The sequence below is a fragment of the Aythya ferina genome (assembly GCF_964211825.1).
Source record: "Aythya ferina genome assembly, contig: HAP1_SCAFFOLD_119, whole genome shotgun sequence".
Lineage (NCBI taxonomy): Eukaryota > Metazoa > Chordata > Aves > Anseriformes > Anatidae > Aythya > Aythya ferina.
The window spans coordinates 74912-98414 of NW_028181403.1; the positions used below are offsets into that span (position 1 = coordinate 74912).

The 23503-nt window shown below is 41.5% G+C and overlaps 1 long non-coding RNA gene across 1 annotated transcript in view; it reads right to left on the reverse strand.

Moving 5' to 3' along the window:
* Nucleotides 1–3589: 3589 nt before the first annotated feature.
* The window catches only part of LOC311428713, a 132932-nt gene continuing 113018 nt past the window's right edge, over nt 3590–23503 (reverse strand). Inside the window, exon 2 of the long non-coding RNA XR_014687830.1 lies at nt 3590–3833. This is a non-coding gene — a long non-coding RNA (uncharacterized lncRNA). The remainder of the gene's footprint in view (nt 3834–23503) is intronic.

Sequence of the window (23503 nt, forward strand, 5' to 3'; positions counted from 1 at the left end):
ATGCCAAAAAAAGTATTAGTGCTGGTGCCAAATGTTACAGACAGGCCCAAAAGCCCGAGATGCTCAAGGCTGAGACGTAACTTGGCTTTCTGAATTACTGGAAAGCAGCTTTCATTCTCAGATAATTGTGTGCAGGCTAGATAGGATGGGGCTTCAGGCACCTCTTCACCTGAGGAAACACACTGCCATCAGGCACCGCTGTGCCAGACAAGCTTGTTCTGCTAGAACACCCTACTCAGATGCACTGTGGCATTCAAGTGAACTGCTTTCATGCAAATATAACGACTGATGTTACAACCCACCTTGCCTGTGGCACCTGATGAACAGAAGAGTAAGCCACCGCAGCGCTTCAAAACCATCCCTGCACGTGCCGCTCCTTGTCGCTCTCTGGCCTTATCTCATATCCTTATCCACTTCTGTGGAGAGCCTGCCATGGCACCTGCAAAGCAAGACGGACACCTTTCATAGTCACCTTGTGCTACTTGGTCGTTCTGCTCCAACCCAGCTCATGACCAGCCCCTCTTCTTACACAGCTCTTCAGAGTGCAGTTTGCTCCTTTGAGCCTGTGCGAGACACCTGTGAAAGAAAAAGAAACGCATAGGCCGATGCAGCATCCAAAGACACAGCACAACTAGGTAAGTTACTCTCATCTGCTCCCTTACCTCTGCCGCTTACCAGCCCCCGAGGCAGATGCTTCAATCTACCCTCTTCAAACAGCTACAGCACCTCTAAAAGACAGAGGGGATGCTTAGAGGAACAGTGAGACCTACAACACAACAACTGCTACATCTGTTCCTCACTCACCTTGCCAGAGGCAGCTCTGCGTGTGACGTCCCAGGTTGTACACTGCGTTACCTAACCCTTACCGTAACCCTTACCCTAACCCTTCTCACCCTTACCATTACCCAAATCCTTACCTTTACTTTTTCCTTACCCTTACTCTTTCCTTTAACCATAACCTTACCCTTACCCTATACCTTACTCCAACCCTTCCCCTTACCTTCCCCTTCCCCTTCCCCTTAACCTAACCCTAAAGCTTAAAGCTTACCGTAAACCTTACCCTTTCTGCTACACTTACCCTTAGCCTAAATCTAAACCTTACACTTACCCTTAGCCTAACCCTCACCCTTACCATTACCCATACCCTTATTCTTACTCTTATCCTAACCCTTACCTTTACACTTACGGTTACCATTAACCTTACCCTTACCCTAACACTTATCCTTAACCTAACCCTTACCCTAAACCTTACACTTACTCTTAACATTAACCTTACCCTTAACCTTTAGCTAATACTTAATCTTACGTTTTTCTCACCCTAACCCTATAATTAACCATAACCATTACCCTAACACTTAACCTTACCCTTACAATAAGCCACACAACAACACTTAAATGTACACTTACGCTTAAACTTGCCCTAGCAATTACTCGTACAATTAAAATATTAATTAATTAAATTAAAAAATTTTAATTTAAAATAAATTGAATTAAAAAATTTAAATACCCTTATCCTTATACCTTATCCTTAACCCTCACCCTTATCTTTACCAATACCCTTACTCTTACACTTATTCTTATACATACAACTTACCCTTTTCCTAACACTTAACCCTAACCTAACTCTAACCCTAAACCTTACCTGAACCCTTTCCAGTACCATTACATTAACCCTTACCCTTAACCTAAACCTTACACTTGCTCTTAACCTTAACCTAATACTTACCTTTACGTTTTCCTCACACTAACCCTAAAATTAACCCTAACCATTACCCTAACAGTTACCCCTAACCTAACCCTTACTCTAACACTTACAGTGACCCGTACACTTAAACATACCCTTACACTTACTCTTACGCTAACCCTTACCCTTATCATAACCCATACTCTAACACATACTTCCACCCGTACCCTTACGCTTTCCGTTACCCTAACTCGTACTCTTACCCTTACCCTTACCCTTACTCTTACCCTATCCCTTACCCAATCCCTTACCCTATCCCTTACCCTTAACCTAACCCTAAACCTTACCCTTATCCTAACACTTACCCTTACCGTAAACCTTACCCTTTCTGCTACACTTACCCTTAGCGTAAATCTAAACCTTACACTTAACCTTAGCCTAACCCTCACCCTTACCATTACCCATACCCTTATTCTTACTCTTACCCTAACCCTTACCTTTACACTTACGGTTACCATTAACCTAACCCTTACCCTAACACTTATCCTTAACCTAACCCTTACCCTAAACCTTACCCCAACCCTTACCCTGACCCTTACATTAACCCTAACCCTTACCCTAAACCTTACACTTACTCTTAACCTTAACCTTAGCTGTAACCTAATACTTACCCTTACGTTTCCCTCACCCTAACCCTAAAATTAACCCTAACCATTACCCTAACACTTAACCTTACCCTAACCCTAAAATTACTCGTACAATTACCCTTACGCTTACCCTTACCCTTAACCTAAGCCTAAACCATACAGTAAACCTTACCCTTTCTGCTATACTTACCCTTAGCCTAAATCTAAACCTTACTCTTACCCTTAGCCTAATCTTTACCCTTAACCTAACCCTAACCCTAAACCTTATCCCAGCCTTTACCCTGACCCTTACATTAACCCTAACCCTTACCCTAAAGCTTACACTTACTCTTAACCTTAACCTTACCCTTAACCATTACCCTAACACTTACCCTTACGTTTCCCTCACCCTAAGTCCTAAAATTAACCCTAACCATTACCCTAACACTTACCCTTACCCTAACCCTAACCGTAACTCTAACCCTTACTGTAACCCTTACCCTGACCCCTACCCTTACACTTACCCTTACCCTAAGCCTTTCCCTTACCATGACCCATACCCTAACACGTACTTGTAGCCTTAACCTTACCGTTCCCCTTACCCTTACCTTTACTGTCTCTGTTAGCCTTAAACTTACACTTAACATAAACCTTAACCTAAACCTAACCCTTATCATAAGGCATACAACAACACTTACATGTAAATTTACGCTTGACTTACCCTAGCAATTACTCGTACAATTACCCTTAACCTTACTATTAAGCTAACCCTAAACCTTACCCTTATGATAACACTTACCCTTATCCTAAACCTTACCCTTTCTGCTGCACTTACCGTTTGCCTAATTCTAAATCTTACCCTAACCCTCACCCTTACCTAAATCTAACCATTACCCTAAGCCTCACCCTTACCCTTACCATTATACTTACTTTTACCCTTAACCTAAACCTTACCCCAACCGTTACCCTGACCCTTACATTAACCCTAACCCTTACGCTAACCCTAACCCTAACCCTAACCCTAACCCTAACCCTAACCCTAACCCTGACCCTGACCCTGACCCTGACCCTAACCCTAACCCTAACCCTAACCCTAACCCTTACTCTAAACCTAACCCTTAACCTAAACCTTACACTTAATCTTATCTTTAACCTTACCCTTAAACTAATACATACCCTTACGTTTCCCTCATCATAACCCTAAAATTAACCGTAACCATTACCCTAACACTTATACTTACCTAACCCTAAACCTTACTCTAACTTTTACCCTGAGCCAGAACCTTAGACTTGCCCTTCCCCTTCCCCTTACTAATACCGTTACCATAACCCTTACCCTTACACTTACAGTTACCATTAACCTTACCCTTACCCTAACACTTACCCTTACCCTATCCCTTACACTTATCTTATCCATACAAATTACGCTTTCCCTAACACTTAACCTTAACCTAACTCTAACCCTAAACCTTACCTGAACCCTTACTCTGACCCTTACATTAACCCTTACCCTAAAACTTACACTTAACCTTAACCTTACCCTTAACCTTAACCTAATACTTACCCTTACTTTTCCCTCACCCTAACCCTAAAATTAACCCTAACCATTACCCCAACATTTACCCTTACCCTAACCCTTACCCTTACCATAACCCATACTCTAACACATACTTCTACCCGTACCCGTACCCTTACGGTAACTCTTAACCTTACCGTAACACTTACCCTTACCGTTACCGTTACCGTGGCCCTTACCCTTACCCTTACCCTTACCCTTACCCTTACCCTTACCCTTACCCTTACCCTTACCCTAACCCTAAACCTTACCCTTATCCTAACACTTACCCTTACCGTAAACCTTACCCTTTCTGCTACACTTACCCTTAGCGTAAATCTAAACCTTACACTTACCCTTAGCCTTACCCTCACCCTTACCCTTACCCATACCCTTATTCTTCCCCTTTTCCTAACCCTTACCTTTACACTTACGGTTACCATTAACCTTACCCTTACCCTAACACTTATCCTTAACCTAACCCTTACCCCAACCCTTACCCTGACCCTTACATTAACCCTAACCCTTACCCTAAACCTTACACTTACTCTTAACCTTAACCTTACCCTTAACATTAACCTAATACTTACGCATACGTTTTCCTGACTTTAACCCTAAAACTAACCCTAACCATTACCCTAACACTTAACCTTACCCTAACCCTAACCCTAACCCTTACTCTAACCCTTACCCTGACCTGTACCCTTACAATTACCCTTACCCTTATACTCACCCTAATTCTTACCCATACCATAACCCATACCCTAACACATATTTGTACCCTTAACCTTACCGTTACCCTTAACCTTACCCTTACCCTTACCCTTACTCTATCCCTTACCCTTACGCTTACCCTTAATATAAACCTTACCCTTGACCTTACCCTTACCATAAGCCATACAACAACACTTACATGTACACTTACATGTACACTTACGCTTACACTTACCCTAGCAATTCCTCGTACAATTACCCTTACCCTTACCCTTAACCGAAGCCGAAACCTTAAACCTTACAGTAAACCTTACCCTTTCTGCTACACTTACCCTTAGCCTAACCCTCACCCTTACCCTTACCCATACTCTTATTCTTACCCTTACCCTAACCCTTACCTTTACACTTAACGGTTACCATTAACCTAACCCTTACCCTAACGCTTATCCTTAACCTAACCCTTACCCTAAACCTTACCCCAACCCTTACCCTGACCCTTACATTAACCCTAACCCTTACCCTAAATCTTACACTTACTCTTAACCTTAACCTTAGTTGTAATCTAATACTTACCCTTACGTTTCCCTCACCCTAACCCTAAAATTAACCCTAACCATTACCCTTACACTTACCCTTACCCTAACCCTTACTGTAACCCTTACAATGAACCATATGCTTACACATACCCTTACCCTTACTCTTACTCTACCCTTACCCTTACCATAGCCCATACTCTAACACATACTTCTACCCTTAACCTTACTCTTACCCTTACCCTTACTCTATTTGTTACTCTTACACTTATCCTTAACATAAAACTTACTCTTAACCTTACCCTTACCATAAGCCATAGAACAACACTTACATGTTCACTTACGTTTCCACTTACCCTGGCAACTACTCGTACAATTAACCTTACCCTTACCCTTACCAAACCATTACCCTTACCCTTAACCTAATCCTCAACCTTACACTTATCCTAGCACTTACCCTTACCGTAATCCTTACCCTTTCTGCTACACTTACTCTTTGCCTAATTCTAAACCTTACCCTACACTCACCCTTACCCTTATCATAATGCTTACATTAACCCTTAACCTAAACCTTACCCCAACCCTTACCCTGACCCTTACATTAACGCTAACCCTTACCCTAAACCTTACACTTACTCTTAACCTTAACTTTACTCTTAACATTAACCTAATACTTACGCATATGTTTTCCTGACTTTAACCCTTAAATTTACCCTAACCATTACCCTAACACTTAACCTTAACCTAACCCTAAAATTACTCGTACAATTACCCTTACCCTTACCCTTAACCTAAGCCTAAACCTTACAGTAAACCTTACCCTTTCTGCTACACTTACCCTTAGCCTAAATATAAACTTTACACTTACCCCTACTGTAACCCTCACCCTTATCATTACCAATACCCTTACTCTTACCCTTACCCTAACCCTTCTCCTTACACTTACTGTTACCTTTAACATTACCCTTACCCTAACACTTACACTTATCCTTATCCATGCCCTTACCCTTACCCTAATCTTTACCCTTAACCTAACCCTAACCCTAAACCTTATCCCAGCCTTTACCCTGACCCTTACATTAACCCTAACCCTTACCCTAAAGCTTACACTTACTCTTAACCTTAACCTTACCCTTAACCATTACCCTAACACTTACCCTTACGTTTCCCTCACCCTAAGTCCTAAAATTAACCCTAACCATTACCCTAACACTTACCCTTACCCTAACCCTAACCGTAACTCTAACCCTTACTGTAACCCTTACCCTGACCCCTACCCTTACACTTACCCTTACCCTAAGCCTTTCCCTTACCATGACCCATACCCTAACACGTACTTGTAGCCTTAACCTTACCGTTCCCCTTACCCTTACCTTTACTGTCTCTGTTAGCCTTAAACTTACACTTAACATAAACCTTAACCTTAACCTAACCCTTATCATAAGGCATACAACAACTCTTACATGTACACTTACGCTTGCACTTACCCTAGCAATTACTCGTACAATTACCCTTAACCTTACTATTAAGCTAACCCTAAACCTTACCCTTATGATAACACTTACCCTTATCCTAAACCTTACCCTTTCTGCTACACTTACCCTTTGCCTAATTCTAAACCTTACCCTAACCCTCACCCTTGCTTAAATCTAACCATTACGCTAGCCCTCACCCTTACCCTTACCATTATACTTACTTTTACCCTTAACCTAAACCTTACCCCAACCCTTACCCTGACCCTTACATTAACCCTAACCCTTACCCTAAACCTAACCCTAACCCTTACTCTAACCCTAACCCTTAACCTAAACCTTACACTTAGTCTTAACCTAAACCTTACACTTAATCTTATCTTTAACCTTACCCTTAAACTAATACATACCCTTACGTTTCCCTCATCATAACCCTAAAATTAACCGTAACCATTACCCTAACACTTATACTTACCTAACCCTAAACCTTACTCTAACTTTTACCCTGAGCCAGAACCTTAGACTTGCCCTTCCCCTTCCCCTTACTAATACCGTTACGATAACCCTTACCCTTACACTTACAGTTACCATTAACCTTACCCTTACCCTAACACTTACCCTTACCCTATCCCTTACACTTATCTTATCCATACAAATTACGCTTTCCCTAACACTTAACCTTAACCTAACCCTAACCCTAAACCTTACCTGAACCCTTACTCTGACCCTTACATTAACCCTTACCCTAAAACTTACACTTAACCTTAACCTTACCCTTAACCTTAACCTAATACTTACCCTTACTTTTCCCTCAGCGTAACCCTAAAATTAACCCTAACCATTACCCCTACACTTACCCTTACCCTAACCCTTACCCTTACCATAACCCATACTCTAACACATACTTCTACCCGTACCCGTACCCTTACGGTAACCCTTACCCTTACCGTAACCCTTACCCTTACCCTACCCTTACCCTTACCCTTACCCTTACCCTTACCCTTTCCCTTTCCCTTACTCTTACCCTTACCCTTACCCTATCCCTTACCCTTACCCTAACCCTAAACCTTACCCTTATCCTAACACTTACCCTTACCGGAAACCTTACACTTTCTGCTACCATTACCCATACCCTTATTCTTACCCTTACCATAACCCTTACCTTTACACTTACGGTTACCATTAACCTTACCCTTACCCTAACACTTATCCTTAACCTAACCCTTACGCTAAACCTTACCCCAACCCTTATCCTGACCCTTACATTAACCCTAACCCTTACCCTAAACCTTACACTTACTCTTAACCTTACCCTTTACATTAACCTAATACTTACGCATACGTTTTCCTGACTTTAACCCTTAAACTAATCCTAACCATTACCCTAACACTTAACCTTACCCTAACCCTAACCCTAACCCTTACTCTAACCCTTACCCTGACCCGTACCCTTACACTTACCCTTACCCTTACCCTTTTACTTACCCTAATTCTTACCCATACCATAACCCATACCCTAACACATATTTGTACCCTTAACCTTACCGTTACCCTTAACCTTACCCTTACCCTTACTCTATCCGTTACCCTTAAGCTTACTCTTTACATAAACCTTACTTTTGACCTTACCCTTACCATAAGCCATACAACAACACTTACATGTACACTTACGCTTACACTTACCCTAGCAATTCCTAGTACAATTACCCTTACCCTTACCCTTACCCTTAACCTAAGCCGAAACCTTAAACCTTACAGTAAACCTTACCCTTTCTGCTACATTTACCCTAAGCCTAAATCTAAACCTTACTTTAAATCTTACTAAACATTACTTTAAATCTTACCCTTACTGTAACTCTCACCCTTATCATTACCAATACCCTTTCTCTTACCCTTACCCTAACCCTTCTCCTTACACTTACTGTTACCTTTAACATTACCCTTACCCTAACACTTACACTTATCCTTATCCATGCCCTTACCCTTACCCTAATCCTTACCCTTAACCTAACCCTAACCCTAAACCTTATCCCAGCCCTTACCCTGACCCTTACATTAACCCTAACCCTTACCCTAAAACTTACACTTACTCTTAACCGTAACCTTACCCTTAACATTAACCTAATACTTACCCTTACGTTTCCCTCCCCCTAACCCTAAAATTAACCCTAACCATTACCCTAACACTTACCCTTACCCTAACCCTAACCGTAATCTCTAACCCTTACTCTAACCCTTACCCTGACCCGTACCCTTACCCTAAGCCTTTCCCTTAGCATAACCCATACCCTAACATGTACTTGTAGCCTTAACCTAACCGTTCCCCTTACCCTTACCCTTACCTTTACTGTCTCCGTTACCCTTACACTTACACTTACACTTAACATAAACCTTAACCTTAACCTAACCCTTATCATAAGCCATACAACAACACTTACATGTGCACTTACGCTTGTACTTACCCTAGCAATTACTCGTACAATTACCCTTAACCTTACTATTAAGCTAACCCTAAACCTTACCCTTATCCTAACACTTACCCTTATCCTAAACCTTACCCTTTCTGCTACACTTACCCTTTGCCTATTTCTAAATCTTACCCTAACCCTCACCCTTACCTAAATCTAACCATTACCCTAACCTTCACTCTTACCCTTACCATTATACTTACTTTTACCCTTAACCTAAACCTTACCCCAACCCTTACCCTGACCCTTACATTAACCCTAACCCTTACCCTAACCCTAACCCTAACCCTAACCCTAACCCTAACCCTAACCCTAACCCTAACCCTAACCCTAACCCTAACCCTAACCCTAACCCTAACCCTAACCCTAACCCTAACCCTAACCCTAACCCTTACTCTAACCTTAACCCTTAACCTAAACCTTACACTTAATCTTAACTTTAACCTTACCCTTAAACTAATACATACCCTTACGTTTCCCTCATCATAACCCTAAAATTAACTGTAACCATTACCCTAACACTTATCCTTACCGAACCCTAACCCTAACCCTTACTCTAACTTTTACCCTGACCCGGACCCTTAGACTTCCCCTTCCCCTTCCCCTTCCCCTTCCCCTTCCCCTTCCCCTTCCCCTTCCCCTTCCCCTTCCCCTTCCCCTTCCCCTTCCCCTTCCCCTTCCCCTTCCCCTTCCCCTTCCCCTTCCCCTTCCCCTTCCCCTTCCCCTTCCCCTTCCCCTTCCCCTTCCCCTTCCCCTTCCCCTTCCCCTTCCCCTTCCCCTTACTCTTACCCTTACCCTAACACTTACGGTTACCATTAATCTTACCCTTACCCTAACACTTACCCTTACCCTATTCCTTACACTTATCCTTATCCATACAACTTCCGCTTACGCTAACACTTAACCTTAACCTAACCCTAACCCTAAACCTTACCTGAACCCTTACCCTGACCCTTACATTAACCCTTACCCTAAAACTTACACTTAACCTTAACTTTACCCTTAACCTTAACCTAATACTTACCCTTACATTTCCCGCACCCTAACCCTAAAATTAACTCTAACCATTACCCCAACACTTACCCTTACCCTAACCCTTACCCTTACCATAACCCATACTCTAACACATACCTCTACCCGTACCCATACCCTTACGGTAACCCTTACCCTTACCGTAACCCTTACCCTTACTGTTACCGTTACCATTGCCCTTACCCTTACCCTTACCCTTACCCTTACCCTTACCCTTACCCTTACCCTTACCCTTACCCTTACCCTTACCCTTACCCTTACCCTTACCCTTACCCTTACTCTTACCCTTACCCTATACCTTACCCTTAACCTAACCTTAAAGCTTACCCTTATCCTAACACTTACCCTTACCGTAAACCTTACCCTTTCTGCTACATTTACCCTTAGCGTAAATCTAAACCTTACACTTACCCTTAGCCTAACCCTCACCCTTACCATTACCCATACCCTTATTCTTACCCTTTCCCGAACCCTTACCTTTACACTTACGGTTACCATTAACCTTACCCTTACCCTAACACTTATCCTTAACCTAACCCTTACCCTAAACCTTACCCCAACCCTTACCCTGACCCTTACATTAACCCAAACCCTTACCCTAAACCTTACACTTACTCTTAACCTTAACCTTACCCTTAACATTAACCTAATACTTACGCATACGTTTTCCTGACTTTAACCCTAAAACTAACCCTAACCATTACCCTAACACTTAACCTTACCCTAACCCTAACACTTAACCTTACCCTAACCCTAACCCTTACTCTAACCCTTACCCTGACCTGTACCCTTACACTTACCCTTACCCTTATACTCACCCTAATTCTTACCCATACCATAACCCATACCCTAACACATATTTGTACCCTTAACCTTACCGTTACCCTTACTCTATCCCTTACCCTTACGCTTACCCTTAACATAAACCTTACCCTTGACCTTACCATACCATAAGCCATACAACAACACTTACATGTACACTTACGCTTACACTTACCCTAGCAATTACTCGTACAATTACCCTTACTCTTACCCTTACCCTTAACCTAAGCCGAAACCTTAAACCTTACAGTAAACCTTACACTTTCTGCTACACTTACCCTTAGCCTAAATCTAAACCTTACACTTACCCTTACCTTAACCCTATACTTACCCTTACGTTTCCCTCACCCTAACCCTAAAATTAACCCTAACCATTATTCTAACACTTACCCTTACCCTAACCCTAACCCTTACTCTTACCCTTACCCTGACCCATACCCTTACACTCACCCTTACCCTTACATTACCCTAACTCTTACCCATACCATAACCCATACCCTAACACATATTTGTACCCTTACCCTTACTCTATCCGTTACCCTTACGCTTACCCTTAACATAAACCTTACCATTAATCTTACCCTTACGCTAACCCTTACCCTTACCCTTATCCTTATCCATACCCTTAACCTTACACCAACCCTTCCCCTTAAGCTGAACCTAACCCTAAACCTTACCCCAAACCTTTCCCTGAACTTTACCCCTTCCCTGAAGCCTTACCCTTAACCTTAACCTTACACTTAATCTTAACCTTAACCTTACACTTAACCTTAAGCTAGTACTTAACCTTACATTTTTCTCACCCTAATCCTAAAATTAACCCTAACCATTACCCTAACACTTAACCGTTACACTTACCCTTATTCTATCTATTACTCTTACGCTTTCCCTTAACATAAACCTTACCCTTACCATAAGCCATACATCAACACTTACATGTACACTTACGCTTACACTTATCCTAGCAATTACTCGTACAATTACCCTTAACCTAACCATAAACATTAAGGATAAGCTTAAGGGTCACCCTTAAGGTTACCGTTATCCTAACACTTACACTTAAGTTGAGGATAAGGGTTAGAGTAAGGGTAAGTGTTAGGGTAATGGTTAGGCTAATTTTAGGTTTAGGGTGAGGGAAACATAAGGGTAAGTATTAGGTTAAGTTTAAGGATAAGGTTAAGAGTTATGGTAAGGGTTAGGTTTAATGTAAGGGTAAGGGTTTGGGAAATGTTTAGGATAAGGGTAAGAGAAGGGATAATGGTAAGGGTAAGGATGATGTTTAGTGTAAGGGTTAGATTTAGTTAAGGGTAAGGGTTAGTGTAAGTTTAAGGGTAAGGGTAAGTGTAAGGGTATGTGTAAAAGTATGGGTAATTGTAAGGGTTTGAGTAAGGGTTAGGGTAAGGGTAAGTGTTAGGGTAATGGTTAGGGTTAATTTTAGGGTTAGGGTGAGGGAAACGTAAGAGTAAGTATTAGGTTACAGCTAAGTTTAAGGTTAAGAGTAAGTGTAAGGTTTAGTGTAAGGATTAGGGTTAATGTAAGGGTCAAGGTAAGGGTTGGGGTAAAGGTTTAGGTAAAGGGTAAAAATATGTATATTGTAAGGGTGAGGGGTTAGGGTAATGGTTAGATTTTAGTTAGATTTAGGTAAGGGTGAGGGTTTGGGTAAGGTTTAGAATTAGGCAAAGGGTAATTGTAGCAGAAAGGGTAAGGTTTAAGATAAGGGTAAGTGTTAGGATAAGGGTAAGGTTTAGGGTTAGCTTAATAGTAAGGTTAAGGGTAATTGTACGAGTAATTGCTAGGGTAAGTGCAAGCGTAAGTGTACATGTAAGTGGTGTTGTATGGCTTATGGTAAGGGTAAGGTCAAGGGTAAGGTTTATGTTAAGGGTAAGCGTAAGGGTAACGGATAGTGTAAGGGTGAGGGTAAGGTTAAGGGTAACGGTAAGGTTAAGGGTACAAATATGTGTTAGGGTATGGGTAAGAATTAGGGTGAGTATAAGGGTAAGGGTAAGTGTAAGGGTACAGGTCAGGGTAAGTGTAAGAGAAAGGGTTAGGGTTAGGGTTAGGGCAAGGTTAGGTGTTAGGGTAATGGTTAGGGTTAGTTTTAGGGTTAAAGTCAGGAAAACGTATGCATAAGTATTAGGTTAATGTTAAGGGTAAGGTTAAGGTTAAGATTAAGGGTAAGGTTTAGGGTAAGGGTTAGGGTTAATGTAAGGGTCAGGGTAAGGGTTGGGGTAAGGTTTAGGGTAAGGGTTAGGTTAAGGATAAGTGTTAGGGTAAGGGTAAGGTTAATGGTAACCGTAAGTGTAAAGGTAAGGGTTCGGGAAAGGGTAAGAATAAGGGTATGGGTAAGGGTAAGGGTGAGGGTTAGGCTAAGGGTAAGTGTAAGGTTTAGATTTAGGCTAAGGGTAAGTGTAGCAGAAAGGGTAAGGTTTACGGTAAGGGTAAGTGTTAGGATAAGGGTAAGGTTAAGGGTTAGGGTGAGGGTAAGGGTAAGGGTAAGGGTAAGGGTAAGGGTAAGGGTAAGGGTAAGGGTAAGGGTAAGGGTAAGGGTAAGGGTAAGGGTAAGGGTAAGGGTAAGGGCCACGGTAACGGTAACGGTAAGGGTAAGGGTTACGATAAGTGTAAGGGTTACCGTAAGGGTAAGGGTTACCGTAAGGGTACGGGTACGGGTAGAGGTATGTGTTAGAGTATGGGTTATGGTAAGGGTAAGGGTTAGGGTAAGGGTAAGTGTTGGGGTAATGGTTAGGGTTAATTTTAGGGTTAGGGTGAGGGAAAAGTAAGGGTAAGTATTAGGTTAAGGTTAAGGGTAAGGTTAAGGTTAAGTGTAAGTTTTAGGGTAAGGGTTAATGTAAGGGTCAGGGTAAGGGTTCAGGTAAGGTTTAGGGTTAGGGTTAGGTTAAGGTTAAGTGTTAGGGTAAGCGTAAGTTGTATGGATAAGGATAAGTGTAAGGGATAGGGTAAGGGTAAGTGTTAGGGTAAGGGTAAGGTTAATGGTAACCGTAAGTGTAAGGGTAAGGGTAAGGGTAACGGTATTAGTAAGGGGAAGGGGTAGGGGAAGTCTAAGGTTCTGGCTCAGGGTAAAAGTTAGAGTAAGGTTTAGGGTTAGGTAAGTATAAGTGTTAGGGTAATGGTTACGGTTAATTTTAGGGTTATGATGAGGGAAACGTAAGGGTATGTATTAGTTTAAGGGTAAGGTTAAAGATAAGATTAAGTGTAAGGTTAAGGATAAGGCTTAGGGTTAGAGTAAGGGTTTGGGTTAGGGTTAGGGATAGGGGTAGGGTTAGGGTTAATGTAAGGGTCAGGGTAAGGGTTGGGGTAAGGGTTAGGGTTAGGGTTTGGGTAAGGGTTACGATACACCCTTATTCCCATGCTGTGGCAGATGGGTGCATACCCAACAGTTCGTCTTATTAGTTACTTGAGAAATTGTTTGTATTAAGGTCAGGTGTAAGTTCTCATCCCAAGTTGCCCACCCCAAATCCGAGAACCGCACCCCTGCAATCATTAGGATCTGGAAAACCGTAATTTTGTTGGTCCAATTGGAGTGGTGGTCCATATCCTCGCCGGGGCCTTCTTCACCCTTGAATTGTGGATCCAAGCTGCTTGCTTCTTAATCTTAATGGCGGTGTGTGTTGTCAGTAATACTTGGTATGGTCCCATCCACTTTCCTTCCATTTTTCCTGTACGGGTTGTCCTGAAAAAGTCTTTATATATATATAATCCCCGAGCTTAAAGGGGTGGATTGGTTGATCCAACCCTCTAGCCCTGGTCCCTAAAACAAATGTATGTACTTTATTTAATTGTTTCTGAAGTTCAGTTATATAAGCATATAAATATTCTGATCCTAACTGCGTTAGGTCCTCTCCACTAAATAGAAATTGCTATGGCCTTCCATATAAGATTTTGAAGGGACTCAAATTCCCTTTTATTCTAGGTTTAACTCTAATTCCAAGTAATGCTAAAGGGAGGGATTGAGGCCATGACAAATCAGCTTCTTATCCAATTTTAGCTATTTATTGTTTAATTAAATGGTTCATTTTTTCTACCTGTCCACTTGCCTGTGGTCTATAAGGAGTATGCAGTTGCCAATCTATCTTTAGAATCTTACTTATCTGTTCTACCACTTGTGCACAAAAATGTGAAACTCTATCAGAAGACATTGCTACTAGAATCCCAAAGCATGGTATTATTTCATTTAACAAGACTTTAACCACTTCTCTTGCTTTGTTTGTTCGACAGGGAAAGGCTTCAGGCCTTCCTGAAAACGTGTCAGTCAGAACCAGTAAATAATGATACCCCCCTTTTCTAGGGAGTTCTGAAAAATCAATTTGCCACTGTTGCCCCGAATAATTTCCTTTACCGATTATTCCAAATTTTATTCTATCCTTGGTATTGTGTAAGCAAATGCTACATTGTTGAGTTACTTGTTTTATCATATCGTCCCACTAATGTCTGACTCAGGCTCTTATGCAGTGTGCCAGCTCCCCAATGCGTTTTATTGTGTTCTGTAAGAACTATGGGCCATGTCAAACTAGAGGGTATTACTATGGGGTTATCTTTTAAATATACTCATCCATCTGGTTTCATTTTACCTTTCAAATCTTCAATTAATTTTAAGTCTTCTTTTGTATAATTTGGATATAGTTTGGATTTTACCGTCTGGTATCAAAGACAATGCCTTCACCTCAGTTATTTCAGCTGCCTGCTTAGCCTCTGCCAATCGATTTTCCAATATCAAAATCGGTGTTCCCCTTTTGGTGTCCCTGACAATGCATGATAGCTACCTTTTCTGGTTGTTTTACAGCCTCTAACAATTTTAAAATTTCTTCAGCATACTTTGTGTTTTCACTGAGCGGTCAGCAATCCATGTTCTTTCCAAATTGCTCCATGAGCATGTACCACGCCGAATGTATATTTAGAATCTGTCCAAATATTTACCCTTTTTCCCGCTGCCAGTTCCAATGCTCTCGTGAGAGCAACTATCTCCGCCTTTTGAGCTGATGTTCCAGGGGGTAAAGGCTTAGACTCGATTACCTGCTGAGTAGTTGTTATAGCATATCCAGCTTTACGTTGTCTTTGCGTAACAAAACTGCTCCCATCCGTGAACCAAGTTTCTTCCGCGTCTTCCATGGGCTCCTCCTTAAGGTCTGGTCGGCTGGAATACACAGTCTCTAGAGTTTCTAAACAATCGTGAATCACAGCTTGTGCCGGAGCATCACTAAGAAAAGAGGCTAGATTCACAATATGAATTATCACAATTTCCACGTCGTCCTGTTCTACCAATATTGCTTGATATTTCAAAATCATCAATTCTTGTTTAAGTTGTTTAAAGACTTTTTGTGCTTCTCCAGTCCAGACTAACTTTGACTGGTTAATCTTTATCAATTCACATAGAGGCTTTACCAATAGTCCATAATTATAAATCCAAAGGCGACACCAACCTGTCATTCCTAAAAAGCTTTGTAGCTCCTTTACCATTTGAGGTTCTGGAGTCCGGCAAATGACTTCCTTATGTTCAGTTCCTAGTTCTCGTTGTCCTTCCGAAATGTCAAATCCCAGATAGGTCACACTTTGTTGAGCCAGCTGGACTTTCTGTCAAGAGACTTGATATCCATTTAAACCCAGAAAATTAAGACGACTTATAGTCCATTGAATCCAACTCCCTTTAGTCTCGGTAGCTATTAAGAGATCATCTACATATTGTAACAAAGCACCTTCAGTGTCCGGAGGTATCCATGTTTCGAGTTGCCTTGCTAATTGGTTTCCAAAAATAGTGGGGCTATTCTTGAATCCTTGAGGTAGTAATGTCCACGTAAGCTGCGTCTTTCTGCCTGAATCGGGATTTTCCCATTCAAAGGCGAATAGGTTTTGGCTTTCTGTGGCTAAGCCTAGGCAGAAGAAGGCATCTTTTAAATCCAGTACGGTAAACCAGACTTGACTATTCTTTAATTTAGTCAGCAAAGTATAAGGGTTTGCCACTACTGGATGTATATCCTCAGTGATTTTATTTATGGCCCTCAAATCCTGAACTAGCCTATAGCTTTTTCATCTGCCTTTTTAATTGGCAATATGGGTGCATTGTATTCTGATTCGCATTCAATCAATAATCCATACTGTAAAAATTGATCAATTATCTCTTTAATTCCTTTCCTATCTTCTGTCCTCAAAGGATATTACTTAACCTTAACGGGTTTCTCTCCTGGCTTTAATTTAATAATTATTAAGGTCACATTTTTAGCTCTTCCAGGGACTTCGGTAGCCCAAACTCCTGGACATACTTGATCTGTGATCTCTAAAGGTATTTCACTTTTAGGGTCAGTTTGTATTAGTGCCAAGCTTAACACATTTATTAGTTGTTCTTCTCCTGTTCTTAATTCCATTTTCCCTTTTTCAAAGACAATTTCTGCTCCTACTTGCTCTAATAAATCTCTACCTAAGAGTGCCCATGAGGAGCTAGGCATAGATAAAAATCTGTGTATGCCCCATTGTTTCCCTAACTTGTACTTCAAAGGTTCACAAAAATAAGTCTTTTCGGTTACACCTTGTCCTGGTTTCAGTTAGAACAGAGTTAATTTTCTTCCTAGTAGCTGGGAGAATGCTATGTTTTGGCTTAGGGTGAGAAGAGTGCTGATAACACCCCGATGTTTCAATTGTTGCAGAGCAATGCTTATAGCAAGCCAAGGACATCTCAGCTTCTTGCTCTGTCCTGCCAACAGGCAGGCTGGGGGTGCAGTAAGAGCTGGGAGGGGACAGACCCAGGACAGGTGACCCAAACTAGCCAAAGGGGTATTCCATAGCATCTGACGTCAGGCTAAACAATACATAGGGGTGGCTAGCCAGGGGGAGGGGGCCGGACTGCTCGGGGTTAGGCTGGGCATCGGTCAGCGGGTGGTGAGCAATTGCATTGTGCATCACTTGTTTGTACACATTACTAGTAGTGGTACTATTATCATCATTGTATTATTATTATTATTATTATTATTATTATTATTATTATTATTATTATTTTGTCTTATTAAACTGTCTTTATCTCAACTCACAGGCTTCACTTTCCATTTCTCTCCCCCATCCCAGAGAGGGACGGGGAGGGTGAGCGAACAGCTGCGTGGTGTTTAGCTGCCGGCCGGGTTAAACCACGACACACCTTTTACCCTAACATAATAATTCTGTGAAGGCATTAATGCTTGATTTAGAACTGAATACGTTGCCCCATAGCAATAAGAAATTTCACTTCCATTCCTCCCCTAGCTTCATTATAACCAGTGGAGGATCCGCTAGGGTAGATTCCCCAGGTCCCCGTTATTCCTGTTGAAATCAGGGGTTGATTACCCTAGGAAAAGGCTAGTCAATTTGTCCTCCAAAGCCAGGTCCAAACCGTTTTGTTTTATTTATTTATTTATTTATTTATTTTCATTACATTTCAGAGTTGGTCCAAAAATTCCATAGGGCTTTCTTTTAGACCTTGTTGGAAGCATATTCTCAATTCCCAATTCATCCAGGTTTTAGTATTTACTTAACCGTTCATAATTTTCAGGATGATTCGGGTCTTAGTGGGGGTCGGTCAGGGGAATGCAGTTGTCCACAGTTCCCTGAACGGTCCCATCAGCAATCTGAGCTCGCACATGAACTCAGGTTGTTTTAAGAGTGTACCTCTTTTCTGTTTCTGTGACAACTCTCTCGGACCAATCATGGTCCCTTTGCCCTAAAGGGCTAACACCCATGATTTTAAGATCTCTGCCTCGGGCAGAGGCAGAACTATTAACATTCCTACATCCTCTTTCCCTGCTCATTCAACTTCAAACACCTTTAACACTTTCAACAACCCTTTTAACACTTCCTTTATCTTTCTCCAGCCTGTACTTCTCTAATGCCAACATCAAAGGTTCAGTCAGGGGCCAACTTAATTCCCTACCTTTTCCCACCAAGATGCTGAAACATCAGTATACAACATTTCATCCTGTTCTGCTTCTCAAAAAACAACATTAACTGTAGCAAAATATTATAGTTTAAAGTTCCATTTAGGGGCCACTTTTCTCCACATTCCAGCTTATAAAGCGGCCACCACTGATTACGATATTTTATCAATGTTTTCCTGTTCACACTTCCACCGGCAGATCCTCCAATATCCTTCCAGTGACTTAAAACACATCCTAACACACTTTTCTTTAAAATTTCACTGCTTGTTTGCCCCCCCAGTTTCCAGTTTACACTTTCAGAATACACATGTTACTTACAAAAGCGTATCACAAAACGTATCACTCACAAAACTACGGGCACGCAATATCTTTCAGTAGCAATGTCACAAAACTACTATTACCAGCAATATTGCCAAAATCACAGTAACAATAGTCAGAGTCAAATTCCACATGCGATAAGTCAGAAAACTGAACTGTGTAACACCGTAACGATATCTTTCTTATAACAATGCCACGAACCTACTATTACCACCAGGAAAATAGCCAAAATCGCAGTAACAATAACCAGAGTTAAATACCATACTCCATGAGTCAGAAAACCGAAATAGACAACACAATTCCAGATGGACCTTAAAGCGAGCTCCTTCCTTAAGGTCCCCAAACATGTACTTATGGTGCTAACCACAAAGTATATACCAAACACTGCCTCGCAGAAGATCACCTTCTGACTTACAGACAGTTCCAGATGACCGGTCTACCAGAAAACCAAACCAGAATAAAGAATATACTCACTTACAATGATGGGGTCCTTGTCTGCCTCCGCAGTGATCCGGTGAGTCGAGGAGTCCCTCCGGGAAATCCCGGGGGTACCCTAGGGAGTCCTGTTCCCAGCAGGTCCTGCAGTCCGGCAGAGAGGTTGTCCCATCTGGGTCGCCAAATTGATTCAAAGATCGAAGCCGAAATTCCTTTAAGTGGTATATTCTTTATTGCAGCGCTGGATGCACAGGGGATCTCTCCACCTATCGTGCATACCCAAAGCAGAAAGCAGTCTTGAATTTATACAATCAATCTATCAATATTCTACAAGCACCTATACATATGCATTACCTATCCCCGCCTTCCCTCGCTTCTCATGCTAATTAGCCTTTTGGCACCTTGCGCCTGCGCAGAGCCTTCCAAGAATTGTGGGCAGGGGTCTTTGGGACGTGGGCAGGGGTCTTTGGGAGGAAGACCCCGAGTCTTCCTCACAGTGTACTTTTCACCTTTGGTCAGGAATCTGCTGAATTGGCATGTTTCTTAATTGCAAGAGCTGGTTGTTGCCAATTCTCCCGTTTGTTGTATCTTTATAATGAATTCCAATGTCCAGTTTCGAGAGTTATAGTCCTTACATTTGTTTCTCTGTCCGCCTGCCGCTTCCTTATCATGAGTTCCAGTGTCTTGTTTCGAGATATACAGTCCTTGTCTGGGGATTGTCCTTGCCTCCCCAATACCTCCTTAATCAATCCCCCCTTTTCTTTTCCCATGCAAATTCTTTTGCATCAGATACTTTCTTTATTTACAGTAACACAACAAAGCAGGCATCTAAACAACATGCACACAAATATTCCTAACACTACTAATACGATTAGAGCAATGAATACTTGTTTCAACCATTGGAAATTGGGCAACCAGGAGGTTAACTTAGTCCATAGTTCACTAAAACTCCATGAAAGATCATCTTTACTGATCTCATGTAGGATCCTGGTCTGCTTCCATATTTCTTCCAGGTCGGTAGAGATCCTTCCACTCTGATCTACATACATACAACAACTTGTGTTTATTACTGTACAGACTCCCCCTTGAGTGGCCAGTAACAAGTCTAGGGCCATCCGATTTTGGAATACTACCTGTGATAAACTAGATATCTCTTCTTGTTGAGCCTTTATAGCATCCAGAATTTTGTTTTCTAACTTCTCTATAATTGCAGAAATATTAACTATTGCCTTTTCCAATTCACTCACTCCTAACCATGAGATAAACCATCGCACAAAACTATGAAAAGGGGTGTGTCTCTCTACCAATGGATTGTTAATTTTTCATCTGATTCTCCGGATATGATTTCTCAAGTAACCTCGAGGCACTACATCATGTACTGTCATATTGGGGACTACCGCTCCAAGAGTGCAAGTTCCCTTCCAATTCTCAGGCAAGACCTTACGGGCTGTATCATTGCATAGCCAATACCACCCTTTTCCTTCTGGAACCGTCCAGCTGGTTGAATTTGCCCAGCCGCTAGTCGTACTAATATCAATTGTTCAATTACAAGATGTCTGATTTCCCACATAAGTAGTATCCGTATTTATACAATGCTGTTTTCCTATACCCTTAGGCGGGTTACACCTTTGTACACACACATAATAGGATTCTAACGGCAAGAAGCTACTCACTTCTAGTTCCAAAACTGCTTAATATTTTCGACCCCAAGATGTGTTTTCCCACAAATTAGTCCAAGATAAGTTTGCAGGCAAGGGAATCCCAATTAACGATACACCCTTATTCCCATGCTGTGGCAGATGGGTGCATACCCAACAGTTCGTCTTATTAGTTACTTGAGAAATTGTTTGTATTAAGGTCAGGTGTAAGTTCTCATCCCAAGTTGCCCACCCCAAATCCGAGAACCGCACCCCTGCAATCATTAGGATCTGGAAAACCGTAATTTTGTTGGTCCAGTTGGAGTGGTGGTCCATATCCTCGCCGGGGCCTTCTTCACCCTTGAATTGTGGATCCAAGCTGCTTGCTTCTTAATCTTAATGGCGGTGTGTGTTGTCAGTAATACTTGGTGTGGTCCCATCCACTTTCCTTCCATTTTTCCTGCACGGGTTGTCCTGAAAAAGTCTTTATATATATATAATCCCCGAGCTTAAAGGGGTGGATTGGTTGATCCAACCCTCTAGCCCTGGTCCCTAAAACAAATGTATGTACTTTATTTAATTGTTTCTGAAGTTCAGTTATATAAGCATATAAATATTCTGATCCTAACTGCGTTAGGTCCTCTCCACTAAATAGAAATTGCTATGGCCTTCCATATAAGATTTTGAAGGGACTCAAATTCCCTTTTATTCTAGGTTTAACTCTAATTCCAAGTAATGCTAAAGGGAGGGATTGAGGCCATGACAAATTAGCTTCTTATCCAATTTTAGCTATTTATTGTTTAATTAAATGGTTCATTTTTTCTACCTGTCCACTTGCCTGTGGTCTATAAGGAGTATGCAGTTGCCAATCTATCTTTAGAATCTTACTTATCTGGTCTACCACTTGTGCACAAAAATGTGAAACTCTATCAGAAGACATTGCTACTAGAATCCCAAAGCATGGTATTATTTCATTTAACAAGACTTTAACCACTTCTCTTGCTTTGTTTGTTCGACAGGGAAAGGCTTCAGGCCTTCCTGAAAACGTGTCAGTCAGAACCAGTAAATAATGATACCCCCCTTTTCTAGGGAGTTCTGAAAAATCAATTTGCCACTGTTGCCCCGAATAATTTCCTTTACCGATTATTCCAAATTTTATTCTATCCTTGGTATTGGGGTTATTGTGTAAGCAAATGCTACATTGTTGAGTTACTTGTTTTATCATATCGTCCCACTAATGTCTGACTCAGGCTCTTATGCAGTGTGCCAGCTCCCCAATGCGTTTTATTGTGTTCTGTAAGAACTATGGGCCATGTCAAACTAGAGGGTATTACTATGGGGTTATCTTTTAAATATACTCATCCATCTGGTTTCATTTTACCTTTCAAATCTTCAATTAATTTTAAGTCTTCTTTTGTATAATTTGGATATAGTTTGGATTTTACCGTCTGGTATCAAAGACAATGCCTTCACCTCAGTTATTTCAGCTGCCTGCTTAGCCTCTGCCAATCGATTTTCCAATTTCAAAATCGGTGTTCCCCTTTTGGTGTCCCTGACAATGCATGATAGCTACCTTTTCTGGTTGTTTTACAGCCTCTAACAATTTTAAAATTTCTTCAGCATACTTTGTGTTTTCACTGAGCGGTCAGCAATCCATGTTCTTTCCAAATTGCTCCATGAGCATGTACCACGCCGAATGTATATTTAGAATCTGTCCAAATATTTACCCTTTTTCCCGCTGCCAGTTCCAATGCTCTCGTGAGAGCAACTATCTCCGCCTTTTGAGCTGATGTTCCAGGGGGTAAAGGCTTAGACTCGATTACCTGCTGAGTAGTTGTTATAGCATATCCAGCTTTACGTTGTCTTTGCGTAACAAAACTGCTCCCATCCGTGAACCAAGTTTCTTCCGCGTCTTCCATGGGCTCCTCCTTAAGGTCTGGTCGGCTGGAATACACAGTCTCTAGAGTTTCTAAACAATCGTGAATCACAGCTTGTGCCGGAGCATCACTAAGAAAAGAGGCTAGATTCACAATATGAATTATCACAATCTCCACGTCGTCCTGTTCTACCAATATTGCTTGATATTTCAAAATCATCAATTCTTGTTTAAGTTGTTTAAAGACTTTTTGTGCTTCTCCAGTCCAGACTAACTTTGACTGGTTAATCTTTATCAATTCACATAGAGGCTTTACCAATAGTCCATAATTATAAATCCAAAGGCGACACCAACCTGTCATTCCTAAAAAGCTTTGTAGCTCCTTTACCATTTGAGGTTCTGGAGTCCGGCAAATGACTTC